Consider the following 21,203-nt stretch of genomic DNA (forward strand, 5'->3'; position numbering starts at 1 on the left):
TACACAGGCCTGCCACTGCAGCCTGAGTGAAATAACGTCCACGTTATTTCACAGCCATTTACCACTGCACTTAAGTAACTTATAAGTCACCTATATGTCTAACCTTTACCTGGTAAAGGTTGGGTGCTAAGTTACTTAGTGTGTGGGCACCCTGGCACTAGCCAAGGTGCCCCCACATCGTTCAGGGCAAATTCCCCGGACTTTGTGAGTGCGGGGACACCATTACACGCGTGCACTATACATAGGTCACTACCTATGTATAGCTTCACAATGGTAACTCCGAACATGGCCATGTAACATGTCTAAGATCATGGAATTGCCCCCCCAATGGTGAGACAATCCCATGATCCCCCGGGTCTCTAGCACAGACCCGGGTACTGCCAAACTACCTTTCCCGGGGTTTCACTGCAGCTGCTGCTGCTGCCAACCCCAAAGACAGGTTTCTGCCCTCCTGGGGTCCAGCCAGGCCTGGCCCAGGAAGGCAGAACAAAGGACTTCCTCAGAGAGAGGGTGTTACACCCTCTCCCTTTGGAAAAAGGTGTCAGGGCTTGGGAGGAGTAGCCTCCCCCAGCCTCTGGAAATGCTTTGATGGGCACAGATGGTGCCCATCTCTGCATAAGCCAGTCTACACCGGTTCAGGGATCCCCCTGCCCTGCTCTGGCGCCAAACTGGACAAAGGAAAGGGGAGTGACCACTCCCCTGACCTGCACCTCCCCTGGGAGGTGCCCAGAGCTCCTCCAGTGTGCTCCAGACCTCTGCCATCTTGGAAACAGAGGTGCTGCTGGCACACTGGACTGCTCTGAGTGGCCAGGGCCAGCAGGTGATGTCAGAGACTCCTTCTGATAGGCTCTTACCTGTGTTGCTAGCCTATCCTCCTTCCTAGGTAGCCAAACCTCCTTTTCTGGCTATTTAGGGTCTCTGCTTTGGGGAATTCTTCAGATACCGAATGCAAGAGCTCACCAGAGTTCCTCTGCACTTCTCTCTTCACCTTCTGCCAAAGGATCGACCACTGACTGCTCAGGACGCCTGCAAAACCGGAAGAAACTAGCAAAGACGACTACTGCAACCTTGTATCGCTTCATCCTGCCGGCTTTCTCGCCTGTTTCCTGGTGGTGCATGCTCTGGGGTAGCCTGCCTCCTTCTTGCATCAGGAGTTCTGAAGAAATCTCCTGTGGGTCGACGGAATCTTCCCCCTGCAACTGCAGGCAACAAAAGACTGCATCACCGGTCCTCTGGGTCCCCTCTCAGCACGACGAGCGCGGTCCCTGGAACTCTTTGGGGAATTCTTGAGATAACGAATGCAAGAGCTCATCAGAGTTCCTCTGCATCTCTCTCTTCACCTTCTGCCAAGGAATCGACTGCTGACCGCGCTGGAAGCCTGCAAAACCACAACAAAGTAGCAAAGACGACTACTGCAACCTTGTAACGCTGATCCTGCCGCCTTCTCGACTGTTTTCCTGGTGGTGCATTCTGTGGGGGTAGTCTGCCTCCTCTCTGCACTAGAAGCTCCAAAGAAATCTCCCGTGGGTCGACGGAAACTTCCCCCTGCAACCGCAGGCACCAAAAGACTGCATCACCGGTCCTCTGGGTCCCCTCTCAGCATGACGAGCGTGGTCCCTGGAACTCAGCAACTCTGTCCAAGTGACTCCCACAGTCCAGTGACTCTTCAGTCCCAGTTTGGTGGAGGTAAGTCCTTGCCTCCCCACGCCAGACTGCATTGCTGGGTACCGCGTGATTTGCAGCTGCTCTGGCTCCTGTGCACTCTTCCAGGATTTCCTTTGTGCACAGCCAAGCCTGGGTCCCCGATACTCTAACCTGCAGTGCACGGCCTCCTGAGTTGTCCTCCGGCGTCGTGGGACCTTCTTTTGTGACTTCGGGTGAGCTCCGGTTCACTCTTCTTCGTAGTGCCTGTTCCGGCACTTCTGCGGGTGATGCCTGCTTCTGAGTGGGCTCCTTGTCTTCCTCACGCAATTGGCGACATCCTGGTCCCTCCTGGGCCACAGCAGCATCCAAAAACCCTAACCGCAACCCTTGCAGCTAGCAAGGCCTGTTTGCAGTCTTTCTGCACGGAAACACCTCTGCAAGCTTCTTCACGACGTGGGACATCCATCCTTCAAAGGGTAAGTTCGTAGTCCTCTTCGTTCTTGCAGAATCCACAGCTTCTACCATCCGGTGGCAGCTTCTTTGCTCCCTCAGCTGGCATTTCTTGGGCATCTGCCCACTCACGACTTGAGTGTGACTCTTGGACTTGGTCCCCTTGTTCCACAGGTATTCTCGTCTGGAAATCCATTGTTGTTGCATTGCTGGTGTTGGTCTTCCTTGCAGAATTCCCCTATCACGACTTCTGTGCTCTCTGGGGAACTTAGGTGCACTTTGCACCCACTTTTCAGGGTCTTGGGGTGGGCTATTTTTCTAACCCTCACTGTTTTCTTACAGTCCCAGCGACCCTCTACAAGCTCACAAGCTCACATAGGTTTGGGGTCCATACGTTATTCGCATTCCACTTTTGGAGTATATGGTTTGTGTTGCCCCTATACCTATGTGCTCTCATTGCAATCTATTGTGACTGTACATTGCTTGCATTGTTTTCTATTGCTATTACTGCATATTTTTGGTGTTGTGTACATATATCTTGTGTATATTTGCTATCCTCATACTGAGGGTACTCACTGAGATATTTTTGTCATATTGTCATAAAAATAAAGTACCTTTATTTTTAGTATATCTGTGTATTGTGTTTTCTTATGATATTGTGCATATGACACCAGTGGTATAGTGGGAGCTTTGCATGTCTCCTAGTTAAGCCTAAGCTGCTCTGCTAAACTACCCTTTTCTATCAGCCTAAGCTGCTAGACACCTCTTCTACACTAATATAGCCTTAGAACCCGCCGTAGCGGGCTCTACCGGCTATTAAAGGCCCGCTCCCGAGTTAAATGCCCGAGCCGAAGGCGAGGGCATTTAACAAGGGAAAGGGCCTTTAATAGCCGGTAGAGCCCTCTACGGCGGGTTCTAAGGCTATTAGAACATTCTGCCACTCAGGGCAGAATGTTCTATTAAAAAAAACAAATTGCTCACGGAGCCCGAGGGGATTAGAATCCCCTCGGGCTCTGTGAGGCTTTGTTCACAGCTGCTGCTGTGAACAAAGCCCATTGGAATGTTGGCGCTGCGGGCTTTTACCGGCCAGTAAAAGCCCGCAGCACTCCATTGTTTTCAATGGAGCTGCCAACTTCCAATGTTCTAATAAGGGATAACTGGACCTGGTACAAAGTGTAAGTACCCCTTGGTACCCACTACAAGCCAGGCCAGCCTCCTACAGACGGTGGACAAAGAAGGTCAGCAGTGCAGCACAAGAGATGAAACAGAGTCCCAGGAGTGATGCAAGTGATGCTCCATGTCTGTGGTCGAGATGCAGGTGGTTAGTGGTGCTGGAAAACCATCAACAAGCCTTGGCAAATGCAAGAGATTGAGAAGAAGGTTTGTAATCTTGAAGAGACCCTCAGCAGCTGGGAGAGTCACAAGAATAAGAGACAGGCAACCCACTGGCAGCAGGGACAAGAGTGACAGTGAGGCCCACTCAGTACACCTGGAGGAGTGTCCCACGTTGCTGGAGCAGCAGGCAGGAGACTGCATTGCAGGAAGAGGTGCTGGAGAATGGGGCTACACAGAGCATGTAGATCCCTTGGAGGAGGAACAAACAAGCCTTGGTAGCTGCAAGAGTTGCGGTGCAAAGGGGTACTGTCCTGCAAGGAGAAGCAAGGGTTTATGGTTCCCAAGTTGGACAGCTGGTAGAGAGGATCAAGTGGACCACTCCAGATCACCACCTGTGATGCAGGATCCATGCAGTTCTGGAGGAGAGCAGATCTATACAGCTGGTCTTTGTTGGAGTTGGTGCCTGCAGATGCAGGGGAGTGACTCCTTCACTCCAAGGGAGATTCTTTCTTACTTCTTGTGCAGGCTGAAGACTCGCTGCCCTCAGAGGATGCACAGCTGGGAATATGTTGCAGTTGCTAGAAGGAGCCAGAGAAACAATGTTTCAGAGCAGAGTCAGATTGTTGGTTCCTGGAGATTGTTGGTTCCTGGAGGATCCAGCTGCAGTCCCAATGGCAAGAAGATGAAGTAAACGATGCAGAGGAGTCCTGCTGGAATCTTGCACGTCAAATCTGAAAACCCACCCAAGACAGAGACCCTAAATAGCCCAGGAAGTGGGATTGGTCACCCAGCAGTGTGACCACCTAGCAAGAGGGGGCTGTGACCTCAACTACCTGACCTGGCCACTCAGATGATCCCAGGGGTCTCTGCCCACCTTGGATTGAAGATGGCAGAATCAAGTGGTTACCTGGAGGAGCTCTGGGCACCACCCATAGGGTGGTGATGGACAGGAGAGTGGTCACTCCGCTTGCCTTTGTCCAGTTTCATACCACAGCAGGGACTGGGGGTCCCTGGACTAGCGCAAACCAGTTTATGCAAGGAGGGCACCAAATGTGCCCTTCAAAACATACTGGTGGCTTGGGGAGGCTACCCCTTCCAAGCCATGTCACACCTATTTCCAAGGGAGAGGGTGTTATCTCCCTCTCCCACAGGAAATCTTTTGTTCTGCCTTCCTCAGCTTGAGCTGGACAAGCAGCAGGAGGGCAGAAACCTGTCAAAGCGGTGGCAGTAGTGCGGGCTGCCTGGAAAAACCCAGAAGACTGGTAGGAGCAATGCTGGGGGTCCCCTAAGGAGCCCCCAGTACAATACTGCCAACAGTATTAGGGTATGATTCCAACATGCTTGATACCAAACTGCCCAGGTTAGGAGTTACCATTATGTAGCTTGACATAGGTAGTAACCTGTGTTCAGCACACGGGTAAATGCCATCCTAGCACTTACAAAGTCCAGTGTAATGAAGCTGGAGTTTGTAGGGGCATCTCTGCTCTTGCATGGGTGCCCTCACACACAGGTACCTGCATCCTGCCCTCTAAGCTAGGAGGGCCTACCATAGGGGTGACTTACAGTTAATTGGTGCAGTGACCTGTAGTGAAAGGGTACATGCACCTTTTCACGCAGGCTGCAATGGCAGGCCTGCAGACAAACTTTACATGGGCCCCCATGGGTGGCACAATACATGCTACAGCCCATGGGGTACCCATGGTGCCCCAATGCCCTGGGTACCTGAGTACCATATACTAGGAACTTATATGGGGGCACCAGAATGCCAATTGTGGAGTGTGCAAAGTCCTAAGCAACCAAATTTAGAGGGCGAGAGCACAATCACTGGGGTCCTTGTTTGCAGGATCCCAAGGAAAACAGTCAAAGCACACTGACAGCAGGCAAAAAGTGGGGGTAACAATGCCAAAAAGAGGGTACTTTTCTACAGGGTGCATGCACCCTTTCACTGCCAAACCTGTCTATTGCACTTAGACATTATAAGTAACCCCTCTAGTAGGCCCTTCAACCCAAGGGCAGGGTGCATGTCTTTAAGAGTGAGGGTTCCCCTGCATGAGCAGGGTACCCCTACAGACCCCAGGCCAATTTGTGGACTCTGTAAGGGTGGGGAAGCCATTGTAAGGTATGTAGTAGACACTGGACAACACAAGTGGTCCAACTACATAATGGTTTCTCCGAACCTAGGCATGTTTGGTATCAAACATGTTGGAATCATGCAACTACAACGATTCCAGTGTTAGTTGCATGATACCATGTACTCTGGGGGTTCCCTAGGGGATCCCACAGTTCTGCCTGTGCAGCCTTACAGGGTCAAGCTGCCAGCCCACACTGCTGCTGATCCCAGACACTGTTCTGCCCTCCTGCTGGTGAGCCAGGCTCAGGCCGGAGGAGCAGAACAAAGGATTTCCTGCAAGGTAGAGGTGTGACCATCTCTCTCTGTGTATTAGGTGCCTAAGGGCTAGGATGGGGTGGCCTCTGAGTGCCACCAGACTGCTTTGAAAGGAACATTTGGGGCCCTTCTTACATAATCCAGTTAGCACCAATTCAGGAACCCCTGGTTCCTGCTCTGGCCAGAAACTACACAAAGGACAGGGGAGTGACCACCCCCCGTCCGTCACCTCCCTTAGGAAAGTGCACAGAGCTCTGCCAGGTGGCCACTTGGTTCTGCCATCTTGGAAATAAGATGTGTGTAGGCCCCTGGGAGCATCTGACTGGTTAGCCAAGGTAGATGATGTCCCTGACCCCCTCTGATAGGTGGGTCTCTACGGAGAGTGAACAACCTCCTTTTAGGGTTACTTAAGGACTCTCTCGCAGGTGGGTCCTCAGATTTGTCAAGCAAGGCTCTAGAAGAAACTTTCAGCAAGACATCTTCTGCTCCTGGCCTCTGGAACTGCTGGTGGTCTTCGCTGGAACCAAACAAGCCTGCTTCTGGGTGGAAGGCTCCCATTGCAACATTGTTGCTCAGAATGCTGGAAGAATTCCGCAACATCCAAGGCTGTGCATCCTCCAGGGTCACAAGGGCTCTGTTTGCACCAGGAAATACAAAGCAATCTCCCTTGGAGTGAAGGACACCCTCCCCTGCAACCACAGGCACCTCAAGACATCGACCAGCTGGTGGGGTCTGCTGTCCATGGACATCTGAAGATCCTGCAACACAGGTGGTAAGTCTGTGGCCTAGTCTGTGTCCTGCTTGTCTTCTATCCAACTTGGGAGACTGTGGGCCCCTGCTCCTCCCACTGGACTGGCACCCCTGTGCACAGCAACTGTTGCACTTGTCAAAGCTTGTTGACTCTTCATCTGGAAGATCTACAGGCTCTAAGAAGCCCCAGCCTCCAGCAGTCTGCAATCCGAAAATCAGCCCCTGTCCTGCAACTCCTGTGATATGGGACTTCTGTTTTGTTGGGCTGGTAAGGCCTCCTTGTGACTCCTCATGTCCAGCGCCTGTGGTCACTCATGAGGGCTCCATAGACTTCTGTTGTCCTTCCTGTGCGCTGAGGGCCAGCCCTGACTCTCACTCCTGGATAGAGTGTCCTGGACTTTGCTGGTCCCCAAACCTTTGCAAACTCTTCTTCAGCTTCTGGTTGCATTTGCCAGTGCTCTTTGGTGACCTGGCTGGTCATTAACCCTCACGCAACTCAAAGACTGTTGAGGGACAGCTTGTAGGTGACTCTTGGGATCTTCTGCAGCTCCTGGACTTCTTCTTCCACCACCTTGCAGAAACTTTGCGGGTCATTATGAACACGGCGGGAACCCCCACTGTGTTCATGCTGCCAGTCTCATCACAGACCACTAGCCCCCTTGAGACCCTGCCAGCCGAATAATTAACATTCTGCTGGGCCGGCGGGCAGAAACAGTGTTTCTGCCAGCCGGCCCAGCGGAATGCTGGGACGGCACATTCCCGACAGCTCCACATGGAGCCGTTGTCAATGCTGCTGTGCGGCGGGTGCAGCAGCACCCGTCGCGCAGATCACTGCCTGACCTGCGCAACGGGGCTCTGCATGGGGGCCCCTGAGCACCCCTTCCACCAGCCTTTCCCTGGCGGGTGAACCTGCCAGAGAATGACTGGTGGAACAAGGGTTCTTTATCCGAGGGGAAGCGCTGCCTGCAGCGCTGTCCTGTTGGATGAAGAATTCCGCCATCGTCAGGCTGCCTGTCGGCAGTAGCCTGGTGATGGTGGAAGGCCGCCTGTGGCAGTCCCCACTGTGTACATTATGTGGCAGTGGAGACCGCCACGCCGGTGGCAGAAATTTCCGCCGCTGCCACTGGAATGGCGGTCTTGACCACCACGTACATAATGAGGGTCTTAATCTTCAGGAGGGTGGGCATTACCACTTGCAACACCTGGGCACCTCCAAGGGTGCTGGACCCGGTCCCCTTCCTTTTCAGGTCCTGCACATCTGGAATCCGTCCCTGTGTTCCACCGGTCTGGTCCACGGGTCGCGACAGAAGCTGGACAATCTGAGGCATCCACAGTCTTCAGAGGGAGACCCTTCTTCCCTCTGCATCGGGCCCCTTGTGTAAGTACTCCTGTCTTTTGGGCATCCTGGTGTGGGGGTACTCTCCATCCATCCTCTTGCCTGCTGGTTTCCTCGGGGCCCACTGGGAAGGGTCCTGAATTCCACAAACTCCAACCACTACTCTCTGTGCTAGCTAATGGGACTCCTGTGTGGGTAACTGCCTTACTCCTGGTTGCTGGGGTCAATTACTGCCCTTACCTCAGGTGTTCCTAACTGCCCCCAGACCCTAGCTAACTACCACACTTACCTTGGCTAGAGTCACTATTTCATATACCACTTTTTTAGTGTATGGTTTGGCCCTTCCCCAGGGCCCTGTGCATTTTTATGCTATTTCTGATGGTTATTCTGCGTATATATTGTGTGTAATATCTCCGAATGGAGATATACCAATGTCAGTTTAGTAGAAGTGCTGTAATAAAGTATCCTTTATTTTTACAGCACTTGTATGGTTCTTTTTTGGGAGTAAATTCCTGTCTGACTACTGTTGTATTGAAAGTGCCCTACAATCCTCCTGGATAAGCTCTACCTGCTCGCCTCAGCTACCCCTAGAGTGCTTCTGCTATCTGGACACCTATTCACTATCACACAGGGTTCCCTGGACTCAGTATAGGGTGCCACACCATAGGGGTACCCCATAAACTGAACCATCCTCCTACAGTGCCTTGCAACAACAAACTGGGGACCACGACAGTAAAGAGAGATCATAAAAATATGCCCATTAGCAAGCTCTGCTTTAAAGATAATTAATCTATAATCACTGTGACCAATAAGGGATTGTCTATCACCCTGGACTGAGAAACGCACAGTCAGCAGTGTGCCACGCCTTCGAACTACATGAGCTGCTGAGTGTGGGAACTCTTGTTGTCCTGTGTGTCACAAAGACGTGGTTCACAGAGTCATATAACCAGCTAACAGTTACAATATCAAGCACAAGGCAAGGCCTAATTGACATGGAGATGGCATAGTGATCATAGCACAGGAACAGTTCATAATTCATGAAGACATCCGTGTGCACTCCGGTTGGAAACCTTGCAGGACTAACTCTGCCTTACTTCCTTCCATGGTCAAAGGTACATTTTGGATGTGGTATCCAAGGCTATTTATACGATTCAAGTGCCTTTGGGTATTTAGCCTGATCTACTTAAATTCAAGTATGTTTCCTACCGTACCCTGCATAAAAACAGCAGAATACGATGAGAGCTGCTGTGTAATTTATTGTGTGAGTCAGGTTTCTGGGGCCTCCAATCAATGGTAATTAGACAATCCTTGTAACAAGTATTGCTGTTGTTCTTAGTATATGGAAGCTAGGTGCAACGACAACTAGCTGAAAAGACAAGGGCCCCCTTTTCAGGGTGTCACTCTACAGGGTTATCATGATAAACAATCTAGGCTTACTTTTGTAAGGAATATGATCTTTATTGTATTAAGCAAACGTGCGTTAATTTAAAGAAATTATAAATATGGATTCACTAACTATGTTATGCTGGCGTTGGGGTGTTTGGGAAATCGGAGTTCATATATATGATTTCAACTTATGAGTTCACGAAGCACACTATCTGATTACTCTAAATGCACTATCCCTGGGGAAATAGACTCTCTTTAAAGTGCTTGAGGCCTCATGGGTCCTAAAAGGCAGTGGAACTGCATGCACCAGTGCACAGTCCTTCAGTGCTGCAGAGGAGGCCAGTAGGTGTTAGTTGGCCAGTGGCAGTGCAAGGGGCTGTGCTGGAGGAGGGTCCCTTCTGCGGGTTGCAGCCGAGATGGAGAGTTGCACTGTCCTCATTGATAGGTGCAAGCCTTCAAGTGAAACAATTTCATTTGTGCAGCTGTGGTAATAGTTTCATTGATACTGGCTCTTAGATGCAGCTTGGTTTGGGTTGTAAGGAGATCATGGGATTGATGGGCTACCAAACAGAATGCCAGATTCTGGGTCATACGCTAGCTTACATTTGCAGGAAAGCAAGGGCTCACAGCTGTGATGGGCGACCTCACAAGGTGCCACTCACAGGGTGAAGCTCTGACTATGCATTAGTGGAGTGTCTGGTCCCATGATGGTGGGAGGCCAATTCACTTGTGCCTCTAGGAGGATCCTGAGCCAGCTTCTCTGAGTAGAATGCATGGTCTTAAAAAGGTGATGGCCACCTCACATGGTGTTTCTCACCAGCTTCATGCCTGCAGTACTTTGGTGAACATATTGCTCAGATGTTCAACTTTTGGGCAGGGTAGACAGTCACCATTCTCAGTCGGACTTAGAAGTGGTAAGCAGATGATGGCAGCACAGGAACATGAAGTCACAGGCTGTTGGTGCCAGGCTGACTCTAAGCACACTGGACAATCTGCCTCCTTTCAGCAAGGCTGACCAGTTTGGTTCCTCTTTACTCCATTTGGAATTTGGTTCTAACCCCCCGAAGAAATAGTGAGATGGATTCTGTCTTTTTCCATATAGGTTGCTGAAGAGCTTTAGCAAGTCTAAAGTCAAACACTAGCTAGGTGAAATGGACTTACTTATATCCACATCAGATGAAAAGTGAGAAGTTTAACCTTTGCTTGTATTGCCCTGTAGACGAAACGAAATCACCCTTCATTAGAAAGCATAAAAAGAAAATCAGCAGCATCAGATGTATCCCCTTCTCTAACTTATGGCTACAAAAACACACAATGCAGGCAAAGATACAATAAGAGATTGGCCTACCTAAATAGGAATGTGCTAGGAAAGATGTTTTTAAGCTCTGATAAACACATCAAATAGCTTTATATGGTTGGAAATACAGGATAGCAAAGCAGACAATCACTGGTGACAATATTTAACGCCGGTTGTGTCATTGTTACAACTCTCCTAAACTTGGGAGTCTCTGTCTATGACTGCAGGCTTCAGAAAATGGGTCAACACATCTATGAAGATTTTATCTTCTGGTCAAGACAAGCATGGACTTGCAAAAAAACTCATGCATGGTCTGTGACAGGTTCCTGTTGTGAAACAGCCCCTCAACCATATCTAAGCATTAATTTCTCGCTACATTTTAAAATCAATTTTATATCATAACGATTGGGCTGTTTTTCTACCAGGGGCCCATCCCTAAAATTGAAAAGAGTTTGGCCTACTCAAAGCTATAGAATGCGGCTATATGAGACAATTTTGCGCATTTTCTATACATACCTCGTCCTTGGTGATCTCTGAAGGCACCTGCTGAGGCCACACTTTATAGCCTTACATATTCGAACATGCAGACAAATCCAATGTTTGAACGGAGAACACAGCCAATTGAACTATACATTCAACAAATTTATGGACCATACTGATCTTATGATGATCAAATTCTGCACTGCAACTTCATAATATTATTATAAAAAGCCTATTATTCATTAAACTACGTTTTAGTGTAATAATAAGGCATTTTTAATCAAAGTTTAGAATTAGCTGTCTTTTTCAACGTGTATGTGTTTTGTAATGGTTTTAATTAACTGCACAATAAGGAATAAAGATATAAAGTATCACTGTTCTCCTTACACACTTCCTCTCTCCCTCTGACTTTTCGTAGTATTCTCTCACACTGTGTTTTTTTCTTTTAATTTCTGGGCCCATAAAAGTGCTATCTGATGAATCAAAATTTGCAACTGAGGCTAGTCATCAAACAATACAAATAATAGTGGGAAGCTTTAGGCTCCACAGGGAAGACAGAAAGTGGTTATGTTTCCAAACTATGAAGATTTATAAAAGGTTAAAAATGTTTACAAAATGAAATTCATTAATTTAGTATCAATCAATAATCAGTAAATGAGTGCATTAAGTAAATATAAAGTTCAACTCAATCATAGTCCTGTGCTAGGGAACGAAATTAGTATAAAGTTGTTGCAAATTAATAATTAAGCAAATCGGGGCTCCCATACAGAGAATACCCTAAATCTCCTAGTCTGCTCAGTCTAAATCACAGAAAAGGTCTGAAAGGTTCTGCTGCTTTTTCATCAACAAAACATTAGCTTAAATCACACATTTCTAATATTGTTACGCCTACGCATGTTTCCAGTAAAACAGTCTCTTCAGGCTAAGACACCCAAGATAAACTAAGCTCACTATTTTCCCAGGTAGTTCACAATGAGGCCTCTCAAAAACACCCTTCAAACTTACAGTTATGTGCAACATAACAAAATACATTGGAAAGGACTGAGGGAGGGATCATTTACTGGAGAACATGGTGGCTGCACAAATCGCAGCACGCTGAAGCACCTATACAGGCCTCCCAGTGGGCACTCGCGCTGGCGTCAATTTTGGGAAGCCCTACATCTTCCAGATGGGAGTAGCTCCCCAAGTCCTGGGGGCTATTTTTCGAGGTTCAGACGGCCCCTTGAAATCATTAAGTTGGTTGAGGGCAAGATCAGAGCTCAGGCACTCCAAACGAGTCTCAGGCCGGGTTTCCTTCCTGGGCAAGAGCGGCAGAGTCAGCACAAGCGCTGACAGGCTGCCTGTTGGAAGTGGGGAAACTACAAGCCCTGCAGAAGAACCACAAAGGTATCATTGGGGGGGGGGGGGTTGCAGCCTGCCCCCTGTCCAGGGAAGGAGTGGAACATTGCGAAGAGGTATGAGTTGGCTGGAGGGGGAGAGACAATAGGGACTCATCCAGTTTAAAGTGGATTCTATGAGGTGAAACAAGCTACAAGACAGGCAAGTATTGCCTAGTACTAAAATTTAAATTGGAAAAGGGAGCCAAAAGGGTACTCTTAAAATTGTTAAAAATACTCAAGTAAAGAAAAAACTTTCACTACTAATCCTAGCTCAAAGCTTACTCCGTCCCTGAAAACTTACATTAAGATGAGGTCCCCAAATAAGTTTGCTTGTGAGCAAGAAGAAATGAGTGTTAGCATTCCAGGAGCACTGGGTATGGAGGGTGAGGGTGGACACCAAGTAGAAAGTTGCTGATATAAATTTTGACAGCAGTCATTGACGGTATCCCAGGAATCCACTGACCTTCATAAAGAGTACCTGTGTTAATAGAAAGCGAGGTACCAGTCATATCTACCTCCCTGCCTTTGGCCCTCATCCCAGGTTCTATCTTCCTTGCAAACAATACAGACTCTTCTATTGAGAAGGCATTTCTGCCATTGTCTATAGACATTAAAAGGGGGTTTGCGATTTCTGAAACTAATCAAGGAGAAATAAGGGAGGCCTGTGGCGCCTTGGAAAATAAGCAGGACCTCCTGTTTTTAAGGACGCAAGCATTAGAAGAGTCGGTGGAAGTAATGAAGGACGAAATTAGAGTACACAAATAAAGAATTAACACATTAAAGGAAAATGAGCAGACTTTGCAAAATAAGTTGGAACAGCTAGAAAACAAATATAGAGGAATAATTTGAGAGTTTTTAATGTTCTGGAAGGAGCGGAAGGGGAAAACCTTAAAATGTTTTTGAGCTCCCTTTTAAAAGCTTCGCTCTTGCTGGAGGAAAGCCCGGAAGAAATAGCGAACGATATCCAGAGGATTCATAGGGATCCTTTTAAGAAAAAAACTGATAGGGTCAAACCTCGAGGGATTCTGATAAAATTTCAGACATACTTATTGAAAGAAAAAATCTTGACCTTGGCGCTTAGGCATAAAACTTTAAAGGGAGGTCATCTTACATTTGAGGTGAAGTCAGGTTTGTCTAGTGTAACTACAAATAAGCAGTGGGAGCTTGGGAGGAGGATGGATGAGTTCAAGAAATTGGGTGCATCTGTACAGTTGAGATTCCAAGCAGCCCTTATAATCATGAATAATAATAAAATGTATAATATAAGAGAGGCTAAAGCAGTGGATGAGCTATTGGAGGCTATTAAAGACAGAGATATCGAGAAGTAGTTGAGGGTACCGTGCCCGTTGAGGAAGACCCAAAGGTGCTTCAGAATTGGGCCAATATTGGTCCTTATGAAGGGAGAGTTCTCCAAGGGAGGGAAGGGGGGATATAGTGGGGTTTGGAGGGTTTGGGGAGCCCTGGGTGGGGAGCAGATGGGACAAAATATGGGGGAAAAAAGTCCTGTGCACTTCAGAAATCACTAAATTAACCGCAACAGATGGATAGTAAGGGGGTGGCCCAGGGGACCAGTGGTAAACAAGGTTTTCAAATTCTGTCTTGGAATGTGAACAGTTTGAGGGTGAGAGTTAGAGGGGAGAGGATTCTACAGTATTTGAGGGACTCTCACACTCAGGTTTTGATATTGCAAGAAACTCATTTAACTGGAGAGGAATGTAAAGAACTGTTTAAAGAAAAGAAATGGGTCCGTCACTGTGTATGTACTGAGCATGATTTTAATACTAGAGGGGTGGCAATATTGTTTAAGCACCAGATTGATACAGTAATACTAAAGGTTAATACAGATAATACAGGTAGGTGGGCAATAGTAAAAGTACAGTTATTCGGAGGATATAGTACATTGGTTGGATATTATGGCCCCAATTGTGATGATATAGAATCACTTAGAAAGTTGTTTTGCCAGTTTCTGGACTCTCCAGATCCAGTTTTCATGGCAGGAGATTTTAATGTAGTTTTAGACCGTAAACTTGATAGATCGACAAAAAGTATTGACAGTTAGTTTGAAATCTTGGCAATTTTTTAGAAGGATGATAAGGGAGAGGGCTGTGTGTGATTTGTGGAGGGAGAGAGCTGGTTGGAAGCAGGTCTTTTCATATTATAGTAAAAAATCAGCCATTCTTCACGTATTGATTATTTTTTGGTGGTTGTACGACGGAACACCGATTTCCTAAACAACTAGTGCCGTAACAACGAGGTTGGAACACCGACCTCGTTGCTACTACTAATGATTTTACCACAAATGCCTTAACAACGATTTTCGTTGTAAAGGCATTCCTGATAAAAGCATTACTAATAGGCACCATTGACCCTACATCCCCCACCCCACCCCCTCCCCAAAACCAAAAACGCCCCACCCCCCCAACCCCGCCCCAAAACCTAAAACCCCCTGACCCCCACCCCCTCCCCAAAACCAAAAACGCCCCACCCCCCCAACCCCACCCCAAAACCTAAAACCCCCTAACCCGCCACCCCTCCCCAAAACCAAAAACACCCCACCCCCGCAACCCCGCCCCAAAACCTAAAACCCCCTGACCCCCCACCCCCTCCCCAAAACCAAAAACACCCCACCCCCCAACCCCGCCCCAAAACCTAAAACCCCCTGACCCCCACCCCCTCCCCAAAACCAAAAATGCCCCAACCCTGCCCCAAAACCTAAAACCCCCTGATCCCCCACTCCCTCCCCAAAACCAAAAACGCCCCGCCCCCCAACCCCGCCCCAAAACCTAAAACCCCCTGACCCCCCACCCCCTCCCCAAAACCAAAAATGCCCCACCCCCCCAACCCCACCCCAAAACCTAAAACCCCCTGACCCCCCACCCCCTCCCCAAAACCAAAAACGCCCCACCCCCCCAACCCCGCCCCAAAACCTAAAACCCCCTGATCCCCCACCCCCTCCCCAAAACCAAAAACGCCCCACCCCCCAAACCCACCCAAAACCTAAAACCCCCTGACCCCCCACCCCCTCCCCAAAACCAAAAACGCCCCACCCCCCAACCCCACCCCAAAACCTAAAACTCCCTGACCCCCCACCCCCTCCCCAAAACCTAAAACCCCCCACTTACCTTAGTCGACCCCTTGTCACCTGCGTCCTCCTCCTTCGCCAACTCCCTTCTTTGTACCTTAACCACGCATGTTCGTAGTTCAGAACATACGTAGTTAAGGCACAAAATAACGGAGTCGTGGTTAAAAAAAGCGTTGTTGCGCTTTCGTTAACCACGACTTCGTTAAAAAGACGTTGTAATAAAGGATGTTTCCCTTTTTTGGTGGACCAGGTGTGGTGTGATGTGGTAGAAGATATAGCGTATTTTCCTCCCTATCTATCAGACCATGGGGCTGTAGTATTAAAAATGAATTTACCAAAGGAGAGAGAGAAAAACTGGTGGACGTTAGATCGTACTTTATTTTTAAACGAAGAAGTTGTAACTAAGCTGCGTGTAGAGACTGAGGAGTTTTTTAAGGAGAACCTAGGCTCAGCTTCACTCACTGTGGTCTGGGATGCTCAAAAAGCAGTGATACGAGGGGTAATTATGAATAATGCTAGTTATACGAATAAGCAGTATAGGGCTGAAAGAGGGAATCTGGAAACAGAGATGAGGGGGTGTAGAGAGCAGTCTTTGAAGAGCACGGATGAAAGGGAGAAGGTGATATGGCAACAAAAGCTGGACACTATAAAATAGCAATTTGAAGGCCTTTCACAATTAAGAGTTGCAAAGCAATGGGAGGTAAGCAAGCTGGCCCATTTTGAATATGCTGAAAGTCCAGGGAAGCTATTAGCTTGGAAAGCTAAAAAAGGATCAAGTGAGGAATTACATTAAGGAAGTTGAGTTAGATCAAGGGGAAAGGACCACAGAGAGTGAAAAAGATAAATAGTGCCTTTCTGCAATTCTTTTCCCAACTCTATACTGAAGAGGCAAGTGTAGGGGAAACAGAGTTTCGAACTTGGTTACGGAGGGATATACTTACCACTTTATAGCCAGAGCAGGAGCTCTGGTTGAATAGACTAATTACGTTAAGAGAATTAACAGCAGTTTAAAGAGGTAGCAAAGGAGGGAAACCCCAGGCCCAGATGGTCTCCCAGTGGAATTGTATAAAGCATTGGAGGAGTTATTAACACCATTTTTGTTAAAACTATTCACTGAGGTTTTTGGAAATGACTCTCGTATTCCAGCTTGCTGGAATGAGGCAATTATTTCATTGATTTTAAAACCAGGCAAAAACCCAGCTAGGTGCGAGTCATACAGACCCATATCTTTGCTGAATTGTGACTATAAGCTAGTTGCAAAGATATTAGCGGATAGATTAAATGCGGTAGTAAAAGGCTTGATTAATGTAGATCAGAAGGCCTTTATCAATTGTAGGTATTTACATGAGCTTATGCACACTCTAATTGGGGCAATAGATCTGGCAACCACTTAAAAGATCCCTTTAGGAATTATAACTTTGGATGCTACGAAGGGCTTTGATAGGGTCAATTGGGATTACTTAACTCTGATTTTGAGATATTATAACTTAGGCGATAGTTGTTGTAGGGCCATAAGACAGATTTATTATGTTCCTTCTGCGAGAACTCTGATTAACTGTAAACCAACAAAGCCCTTTAGGATAGCTAGGGGTACCAGGCAGGGTTGCCCTCTAACTCCATTGCTGTTTGATTTGTACATTTAACCTTTTGCCAGGAAAAAAAGGCAGGATCCTGAAATAGTTCCCTTTAAGTGGGAGCATTGGGAGAGGATAGTAGCACTGTATGCGGACGATTTAATGGTAAATACCACAAGTTTGTCAACCGTACTTCCATCATTGCTGAGGTTAGTTGAGGACTTTGGTTCTGTCTCTGAGTATCAGGTGAACTCAGACAAGACGGAAATATTGTCATGGAATCAAGAAGGGGAGATATGGCAAGGAAAGGCGGAAATGAGGTACTTAGGTTTAGTCATAACCCGGGACATTGAGAAACTTGTAGTGAATAATCAGGAAAAGCTTTTAGAGGATTGTACTAACTTAATGAAGGGATGGGTTCATCTCCCACTGACAATACTGGGGAGAGTTAACTTGGTCAAGATGATAATCTTGCCCAAAATAAACTTTATTCAGAACGCTATGCCGCTACATATGAATGGCAGGTACTGCAATAAGCTTCAACAAGCTATAAACTCAATCAGTTGGGCATGTAAGGGCACCAGAATTGCATGGAAAAAGTTGTGAAGGAGGAGATAGAAGGGAGGCCTAGTGTTGCCGGATCTACAACTATATGCATGGGCCTTCCAACTTCGGAACTCAAGGATGTTATTTGCCTCACCGGATGCTACAGTGTTGGGCGTTATGTTTAGGGCTATGACACGAACCATCCCTGGAGCTGCAAATCATTTTCTTTTTAAGTTCGGGGACCCAACATTTTTCAAGAAAATAAAACAAAAAAATTGAGGGATGCAGCAATGTCCTGGCACCAGGTTAAGACGATCACTAAGATAGCTTATTACAGCCAACGGGCTCCAAAATGGGACTCCCCGGGTACACCACAATGTTTGAAAGATGTATTGGACAAACCAATAAGGGAAGCCAGTTTGGAATTTTGGGGTGAACTTTTAAGGGAAGCGGTGTTACTCCCTTGGGAAGAATTAAGGGATAAAACTGGGGGCGCTCTGACCAGGTTTAAATACATTCAGGTGGAAGCTTGGGCACAGTCCATTCAATTAAGTCGGCGGGGGGAAAATCCCTTAGCAGAAAAACTTTTTATTGGCTCCTCTAATAGCAATAAGGTCTCAACTTGGTATTGGGAGATTCTGGAACTAATTGATGGCGACTTCCAATTGCCTGAAAAGCTGATACAGATAGGATGGCAAGAATCAATGAGAATGTGTTTTGAGGTAGTAAAATCTGCTTCGCTGAGGAAAAATCATTTGTACGTGATATACATAAAGCCTATATTACCCCGGCAAAGCTCACTAAAATAAAGAAAGGGGAAGTGGTGAATTGTGCTAAATGTAGGGCGCCCAATGCCACTGATATCCACATGTTTATGGAGTGTCCAATTATTGACTCCTTTTGGACTGAGGTGGTGGGAACATTGTCGGAGATGCTGGGGAGGGAAATAGCAGTACATCTCCCCCTTATTATTTTCAGGAAACTACAAGATCTGAAGGGTTGGACTATAGAGAAGAGGAACTTGCTGTTTTATGCTATTCTTTTGGCAAGGAGGGAGATTTGCTTGAAATGGCTTACGGTGTTCCCCCCCACGTACAGGAGTTGGCTTGAAGCTCTTCTGTACACAGGAAAATTAGACACAAAGGTGGGCGGCCATGAGCAGAGACTGAAAAAAAGAAGCTATGGGCTCCTCTTCTGGAGTGCCGAACCCCCTCCCCCCCTTATCTCCCCTTAAATCTTAATGTTATGACATAGAGACCATGATGAGCTGCCCAAGGAAGGCAATTGTTGGGGTTAAAGTCTACTGATTAAAACTTTTTTCATCTGTTCCAGCCACGAGGGGCGCTCCCAGGAAGGCGGAGTGGGTGAGATTGGTCTTCTTGGGCTTATTGTCCACCTTCAAGCCTTTTGTTATGGAAACTGAGAAAGTTGTGGTCTGAAGGTGTGATTGAAGTTCTGAGGTGTATGAGGACAAAAAAAAAAAAAATACGATGGAAAGCCAGCAGGTGCACTTGTTAAAATTAATTGAAACTGTGGTCAGTGCTTCCACTCTTGCTACTAATTATGTCAGCCATTTTCAAAATTGTATCCTTGATCTGATTTCTCTACCAATAACAAAATTACATACATGATATCCTGCACTCTCTTTTCAGACAAGTAAACTCCATGCTCCTCAGCTTACGATGGAACCAGGGTCACCTCCACTAGCCCTAGTGAAATGTTTAAATTCTATATACTTGGGTGGGATCATGACAGCCGATGTTGAAGCCTGAGACAAGAGCATCACACTTACTGATTATTAACGAATGGTGGAATGACATGCAAGGTGACTCGACATACGCAGGAGAAAAATGGGCCCCTCCAGGAACTTTATGTTTCGTCTCTCCCTGTGTCGGCGAGGGAAAGACCTGACACTCCTACCGGTGACTATGGTAGTTATAAAGGCATGGAAATCTCCCCTATCACAGAAGTGCTGGGACGGCAGACTTAAGGAGCAAACACTACTATGGGGGGAGACACACTGCAGCAGGTGGTAGCGCTAGAAGGGTTCAGACAATGGGATCTAATAGAGATCATAACACTGGGGGGGGCGTAATGAAGGGTGCCACACTGAAGATCTTCCAAACACTACAGCCTCAATTCAGCCTCCATCGCAATCAATTTTCTTGACATCTGCAACCCTGCACACACTGACTCCACTTATCGGAAGGTTTGAGGATCTCCCTGAGATCAACCCGCTGGAAGGCAAATTGCTTCTAGGGGGCATAAAAAAGCACAAAGTCACAATGGATATCAATCACTGGTCCATAATCAACATGACACCTTCCAAGAACTATGGTCCGCTTGGGAGGCAGACTTGTGTGAGTTCACAGATGAGAAATGGGCTCAAGCCAGAGCCTTCCCTCAAGGTGCGACCAAGGCAGCTAGATTCCGTCTCATAAAACTAAAATACCACTACAGGGTGACCTACATACAGTGTGGGGCTGCAGTAAACTGAAATTTTACTGGGCAGGAGTCATGGCCTGTTTAAGCACTGTCCAGGGGTGGAGACTGGACCCTAAACTTGTAGTTTTCCATACAAGAAATGATCTTGATAGTGACAGGTATAAAATGGCCCTACTCTACCTAGAGATAATGGTAGCTAAAAGAGATGAGGCACACAGTTAGATAGACACTGACCCTCACCCCTGTAGTTAATGATTGGAAAAATGGGCTGGACCATTGTATGGGCTTGGAGAAACAGGTGTATATAGCCTGGGTTGCTCCAGAAAATATAGCAAATTTTGGCAGGCACGGACAGACTACAAGGAGATTTATTTAGAACCAATAGACTCAGCTGCAAGAAGGGTTGATAAAGGGATTATCAGCTTCAGGGGTCACAACGTCTGACGGGGGGATCTGATTAGGAGAGAAAAGTCGAATAGGGGTTGCGACTAGAGGAGGTGGGAGGTGCAGGATATTCAGGGACCAATGCTAGACTATTGTTCTTTCTTATTATTGTTTTGTAACCAAAAGGAAAAAATGTGTAAAGCCTGTAACCTCAATGGCAATGATCCTACCATACTCAATAAATTGTGTCTTTAAACATATTAATTGAAACATTCTACAGATATCATGTAAGAAAAACATTTCACACGAGAGCGAAAACAATGACACATCGCATTGTAAATGCGTAGTCAGCTTCTCCTAGAAATAAAAACATACACACTGATTATGAAACAAGATGGCAACCAGATGTTAGCCATTTTAAAATGCAGGCCTACATCAGCTATTGTGTATGTAGCAAAAAATGTTACTTGCTTGTTGGGGTGATATGACCAAAATAAATTGGGAATATTAGTTGATCCTAACAATCCTGCCCAGGTACTTTTAAGTAAGGATTACAAACCAGTGTTGTCCATAACGGGTGATGCATGGGAAAATAAATAGCCAGAAGTATTTCAGGAAAGACTTGGGAAATTCAAGAGTTTTACTCACAAGATCAAATTGATAGAAAATGCCAATCCCAAAGTACAGAAAGTTCGCAGAGTACCTTTAGCTTTATGAGCAGAACTAAGA

Source organism: Pleurodeles waltl, chromosome 11 (assembly GCF_031143425.1).
Source record: "Pleurodeles waltl isolate 20211129_DDA chromosome 11, aPleWal1.hap1.20221129, whole genome shotgun sequence".
Lineage (NCBI taxonomy): Eukaryota > Metazoa > Chordata > Amphibia > Caudata > Salamandridae > Pleurodeles > Pleurodeles waltl.